This window comes from Aethalodelphis obliquidens, unplaced genomic scaffold (genome assembly GCF_003676395.1).
Source record: "Aethalodelphis obliquidens isolate GAN/ISIS:26980383/991018 unplaced genomic scaffold, ASM367639v1 scaffold1, whole genome shotgun sequence".
NCBI lineage: Eukaryota > Metazoa > Chordata > Mammalia > Artiodactyla > Delphinidae > Aethalodelphis > Aethalodelphis obliquidens.
The window spans coordinates 31,692,850-31,699,492 of record NW_020837945.1 but is presented as its reverse complement, the minus strand read 5'-3'; positions in this window follow the sequence as shown (position 1 = coordinate 31,699,492).

Genomic DNA, 6,643 nt, shown 5'->3' with positions numbered 1-6,643 from the left:
CTGATATAGATTATTGGGTGTGTTTTCTAGTCTAATTTAAAAGCTGCCAGTGGTATGTTTTTCAACATCTTTTCTGGGCAAGTTAGACCACAGTGCTACAAATTATGGAGAAATTTTTCATCTATCATAAGATAAATCTGAAATTTGAAGCTCTTTTTAAATCAGGAAATAAAGGTTTTTCTTTCCTTTCTTTTTTTTTTAATTAATGTGTAGATTTTTCTTTTCTTTTTTCCCTCTAAGTCCTTCTCTTATAAATAAAGCCTTCTAAATATAACTAAGAAATTCTTTTCCTACCCATCTTTTTATACCTGGGTGGACTAGCTTCCATAATAAATCCAAGTACTCATTATATTAAAAATGGTTTCATACCATTGTCTTTATGCAGGAAGACAACATATTTATTTGTTCCACAAATGTGTACTCACAGTCACATAAAAGAATAAAATTGTTTTCACAATACATTAATTTTTCTTGCCTTTGCCATGTAAAGTATTACATTTCATATTACCTTATACTTGCATTGCAATTTAAATTTGAAAGAATTTTGTGTATTTTAACTGAACATATTGAGCTCATCATGGAATAATAGGGCTACTGTGAGTTATTTGAAATGATTTTCTACTTTATTTGCCTTGTATTTCTTTTAAATGCTGATATATTGTTAAAATATGGATTTCAATATCATGTAACTAAATAGACATACATGCGCAAACACGTATTTTCATTTTGTACGATCAAGTTATTCAACCCGTACTGCATTTCCATAGCTCTTTTATGAGTTCCCAGAAAAGAATGCAAACTGTGCGGCTTGTTTGAGATAACTCTGTTTGTACAAACCTAAATCTCACTGAATTTTATTTTCTGCCTTATTGCGTGCAATTTGCTTCTTCTCCTATATATTTTTTCACATCATTACTCCTGTTAAAGTTTAATCCATTAAGCGTTTTGTAGAATTTTCTTTCAGTGTAATAACCTTGTGCATTTAGAATACAAATTGTATACCACACCCATTTTTCTTACCACCTACTGTGCATTTAAAAGTTGTTTATATGTGCCACTAATGCTTTTTAGATGAAGCAGGTATGTAACTAGATTGGCCACCTAAATGGTTTCACAGAGTCCCCTAAATATAAGGTCCATATTTTGTAGTTTGGAGAGAGTCAAGACAGTTCTTATACAGAGGAGAAACTCCAAATTTTGGTTCCTCTGATCCTGGACAGTTACGTGATGATACAGTTTCTGGGACCATAACAGATTTTCTTTTTTCTTTTTTTTATTAAGGGCAGCACTCAGGTGATTTCTCCATAACTCTTGGGTTCCAGCTTAAAAGGAAATAACTTGTGATTGTGACTTTAAACAGAGTCCTTCTATAATTCCTAAATTCTCTTTAAGAGCTCCTTCTTATATGCAGTCTCTGTTGGCCTACCCTTGACACTTTGTCTCCTTTATAAATTTAGCATAGTTTCAACCCTAATAGTGGAGTGTCAATGTTACTTCTTTTCTTTTTGATTAGAAAATTCTAAGACATTATTTTCTAAAATTTCACACCAATTGAATGCTACTGTAAATTAGGTAAATCCAACGTACAGTATATTTCACACTTTGCTAACCTTGAGAAGATTAGCACAAATTAAATTTCACATTAACCAAGTCTAAAACCATGAGCAGGAAAGTAGGCACGTAGGTATTTGGCTGATTGTGCTAAAAATATATTCACGTTATTTGTGTAGAGCATAAATGTAGAAAAAGTATTTATTTAAATAAAATACTGTGAGTTTAATTTCTTCTGCTTTCCCATTCATTTGTAGATGTGAATAATAATGACTGTTTTGAGCTTTTGCAAATCTGGTAGGTTATTGTCCACAAAGCTATTATCCTTTTATTATTTTGTAAGTGTTTGAGAGAGATATATTTGGTAAAATCAACTTTTTAAATGTATAGTTTCATTCAAGTTCTTTGTTTTAGTAATTTTTAACCATTCAGTATAAGCATACACTCAGAAAAAAGGAAAGTCATAATCAGACCAATAATATGTATACAAATTAAATGACTATTTTTCATTAAAGTGCAAAGTGCACTTGAAGTGCAAAGCCATTTCACTTTTATCTGTTACACCTTTTTAATTTAATGATTAAAAACAGAGTATTGGGCTTCCCTGGTGGTGCAGTGGTTGGGAGTCTGCCTGCCGATGCAGGGGATGCGGGTTCGTGCCCCGGCCTGAGAGGATCCCACATGCCGCGGAGCGGCTGCGCCCGTGGGCCGTGGCCGCTGAGCCTGCGCATCCGGAGCCTGTGCTCCGCGACGGGAGGGGCCCCAGCAGTGAGAGGCCCGCATACCGCAAAAAACAAAACAAAACAAAAAAAATAGAGTATTATTGTTTGTATGAATAGATGTACATTTCTCTAAGGTTTGCACTGAGAAGGCACAAGGATTTTATTAGATTTTGCAGGGGATCTATGTCCCCAAATATTATTATATAAAATGTTAAATGTTTTCAGATACTATAACAGGTTTTAAGGAGATTTGAAAATAATTGTGATTCTCAGTGTTGGTCTGGAATAATTGCCAGCTTCTCATTAAGATCATCAGGTGAATCCCTAAAATAGCTATCAAGCAGGTACTCTGAATTTTTACCTCACTTTTCTCTCACTTGAATTTTATCAGTGACTACACTGAAAACAGACAGTGGTTAAAGACACTGAAAAGTTTTAAACCTAAAAAATCAACGTATTCCGTCTTTCAGTATCACTTAGACTTTATACATAGAATTTTATTTTTCTTGCTACTACACTCACATTTGCTCACAGACCATTAGCCATGAAAGTTCGCTCTCTTCATTATTTTGTTCCCTTTTAATGGTTTAACCAGTCTGTGACAAGGGTGATGCTTCCCGTTTGCACCCTGTGCCTTGGATGTTTAATTTAGGATTTGAATTGTTAATATGTCTTGATTATTGTAAGCTCTAACTCATTGGATTCCATTTCTGAGCCTGGAAATAGACAACCCACTCAGTGAAAAGGAAATCAGTGGTCCATTTGAATGCTAATTACTACACAAGCCTTTATACTGTATCAAAACTTAGCATAAACATGGTCATCAGGGGAGGTGGAAAAAACCGTTAAAATGCTCCCCAGGAGTCTGAGCTCATAAGAACCTACAGTGATATCCAACAAAGAAGAAAAAGAGTTGCTTAGCTGGACTGGTTCATTTTCTGGATGTGTATTCCATATTACACTAACTGTGAATTGGATATATATTCCTTATCCCAACAAGGAAGAAGATAAAATTTTTAAAGCTTTTCAAAGTATAAAAGCTGAAGCTAGGACAAAGATGCTTCAGTGAAAAGAGGGCATACTGTACAGAATGAAGTTTGCTTAAAGTTGTCTGAAATACTTAGTTTTCTTTCATAGAAAATGAAAATATTTTACACCAAAAATTTTTCTTAAAAAAAAAAAAGTTGGTAGTTATTGACAAAACACTTGTTTTTACTGTCTTGTATCTATTAAGCACTTAAGTATAAATATCTGTTTATCTCATCTGGATTGCCTCCTGCAGTTTTAACCAAGTTGCTTTAGACATTTTGACTAATATCTCTAGAAAGTTATTAAAGTTTTAGCTGGTACATAAAGTAAAATCTTGATTCAAGGGAAAGGAACAGGCAGTGACATTGGGAAGAAGCAGATACCAAGGCAACAATATCACCAAGCAAAAATTTTCCTGACTCTCAATTACATTTTGTTATTTTTTTCAATGATCATTTAAATGCAAGATATTCTTTCCAGTATAATTTAATTAGATCTGTACCAGTTTATCCAGCATACAGTCTACGTTGTTATTATCAATTCCTTCAATCAGTAGCTTTTAAATTTTGTGTGCATCACATTATTTGGGATACTGGTGGAACCAAGATTCCTGGGCCCCAGTGCCCCCGGGAATCTTCATGTTTAGCAACCACTCTAAGTAATCGTGATGTAGCTAGGACCACATTACGTCAAATAAATAGCATTCATTAAATGGTGTTATATCCGTTCATTTTCAGTGAATTTGATCTATTTGTGTTTCACTGGGAGATTTGGATGATATATTGCTGGAACTACATATCTTCTTTAAAGAGAAAAAAAAGGAACAAGAGGACTGTTTTTTAATGTCTATAGCATTGCTGACTCAAATGACTGTATTTTCTCACTTTAATTAGAAGATCTTTTTTTGTTGTGGCCTCTCCCATTGCGGAGCACAGGCTCCGGACGCGCAGGCTCAGCGGCCATGGGTCACGGGCCCAGCCGCGCCGCGGCATGTGGGATCTTTCCGGACCGGGGCACGAACCCGTGTCCCCGGCATCGGCAGGCGGACTCTCAACCACTGCGCCACCAGGGAAGCCCTAGAAGATCTTTATTTATCATATATAGCTTCAATGATCACAAATCATATTATGTAATTTGATGTAATATCTATTTTTTATGATACCCATTTAAAGAACATGATGGTTATGGTTTAGTGAGAAATTTATCTGGTCTTTGTCCCTGGTTCCTGGCACAGAGCTCCTGAAACCCTTGGAATTTCTGAGTGATAAGAGTATCTTCTAGGGCTTCCCTGGTGGCACAGTGGTTGAGAGTCTGCCTGCCGATGCAGGGGACACGGGTTCGTGCCTCGGTCCGGGAAGATCCCACATGCCGCGGCGCGGCTGGGCCCGTGAGCCATGGCCGCTGAGCCTGCGCGTCCGGAGCCTGTGCTCCGCAATGGGAGAGGCCACTACAGTGAGAGGCCCACGTACCGCAAAGAAAAAAAAAAAAAAAAAAACCTCCTAGAAAAGTAAAAATTCATCCTAGGGGAAAAGAGGGTCAAGATGGGTTAGGTTGGTTGAAGGATTATTGGCAAATATTGAACACAGAAGGGAAGAATGATTCTGAGCATGGTTTGTGTCCCTGAGATTATTACATAGGCCAGATCTCATTATCTTACACACAACTGCTCAGGCTAGAAGGCTGAAACATAAACTAAAAGGTGGCACTTAAAAGAGCCATTGCTCTATAATTGCTATGGGACATAAAGAGGGTGACACATTGGCAGGATTGGTGCTGATGGTGTCGGCAAGCACTGTTGGGGCATGAGACAGGCAGTGATCGCTATGTAAATGCCAGAAACACTGTTGGCAGCAGCACTGGTGACCATGGCATTGGGAAAGATGTAAACACTGGCAATGCGAATGTGATGGCTGGAGTGTCTTCCGGGCCCTGTACATTGGAGGAAGATACCAAACATGAGAGAGAAGGAAGGGTCAACAGTGATTTCCAGGTTTTTTCTTAAATAAATGGCTGTGCAATTTTCTAAAATAGAGAAGATCCTGGATAAGAAGCAATTCAAGAAGCGATAAAATTTCATTTTTGTACATATTGAGCTTGAGCTGTCTGTTTTATATATAAGCTGCAATTGAATATATATGGATGATACTCAGAATGAGGGATCATAACCCCACTTTGGGAGTCATCAATAACTGAAGATAGGAGAAGTGGTTAAGATACTCCAAGGAGAAAGCAGATAATGCTAAAAGAAGAGAAAAAGTTTTAGAACAGAGGACTGAAGTGCAATAATATTTAATATCTATCTTCCTGGATTAAGTATATCTGGGCTGGGTTTGAAGAATGAAAGTAAAGTGCTCGATAAGTAGATTGGGAATAAGTCATAAAGACCAAGCCAGGCAAAAGATATAGCATGTAAAAAAAAGATGCAAAGATGAATGAACTGTTATAATGCATTTAAAGAACCAAAGAAAGTTCAGTGTCATGAGAGTAAAATTCAGTGTTGCAGGTTAGAGGACATTGTTGAAGGAGTAGGAGACAAGGCAGGAGACACAGGCAGGGACCTGATCATAAAATGCTTTATACAGCATATTCAGGAACATATGGAAATGGAGACCATTATAAAGGTTTTAAGCAGAGAAGGGATATAATCAGATTTACATATTAAAAAGATGAGTTTGTTGTCTTAGTTAAGGAAAAATTGAAGTGCTTTAGGTTAGGTAGGGAGAACAGTTAGGAGGCTATTTCTATATCTCAGGGAACCACTGACGAGGGTCTAAAAAAGTAAGTTAAGGTGACGATGAGAGGGGATAAGGCAGGGCTCAAAAGAAAAAGATAGCTCACACAGTACTTTTACCGATCTTGTCTTTATGTAGAAATTTGTTGTTTTATCCATCGTGGATTTTTTTGTTATTTTCAATCAAACAATTATTGCATTAAGTATTATTTATCTTTAAAAAAGAATGAAAGGAATGGAGCTGTTGAGGACGCCCTTGTTTCTGATTCAGGAAAATGAGTAAATTGGATTGCCCTAAGAGAGAAATATGGGAGGAAGAGGAACTTTGAGGAAGCAGATGCGATATAATGATGATATGAATGTGATGTGAAGCGGCTCAGATAGCAGTTGGCTTGAAGTGTGGTTCCTCAAGATATAGTAACAGAGTGGAATGGATTGCTTAGGGGAAAGTGTATGTGAAGAAGGACTTCTAAGCACCTTAAATATGATTCTATTGCACAACACGTAAATCATATTCAAATTAGATTATGTAAAAAGTTTTTATGGTGTTTTCTTAAAGATTCAGGGGTGGGAATGAGCCTGGACCAGAGGGATAATGGGAGATAGTGAT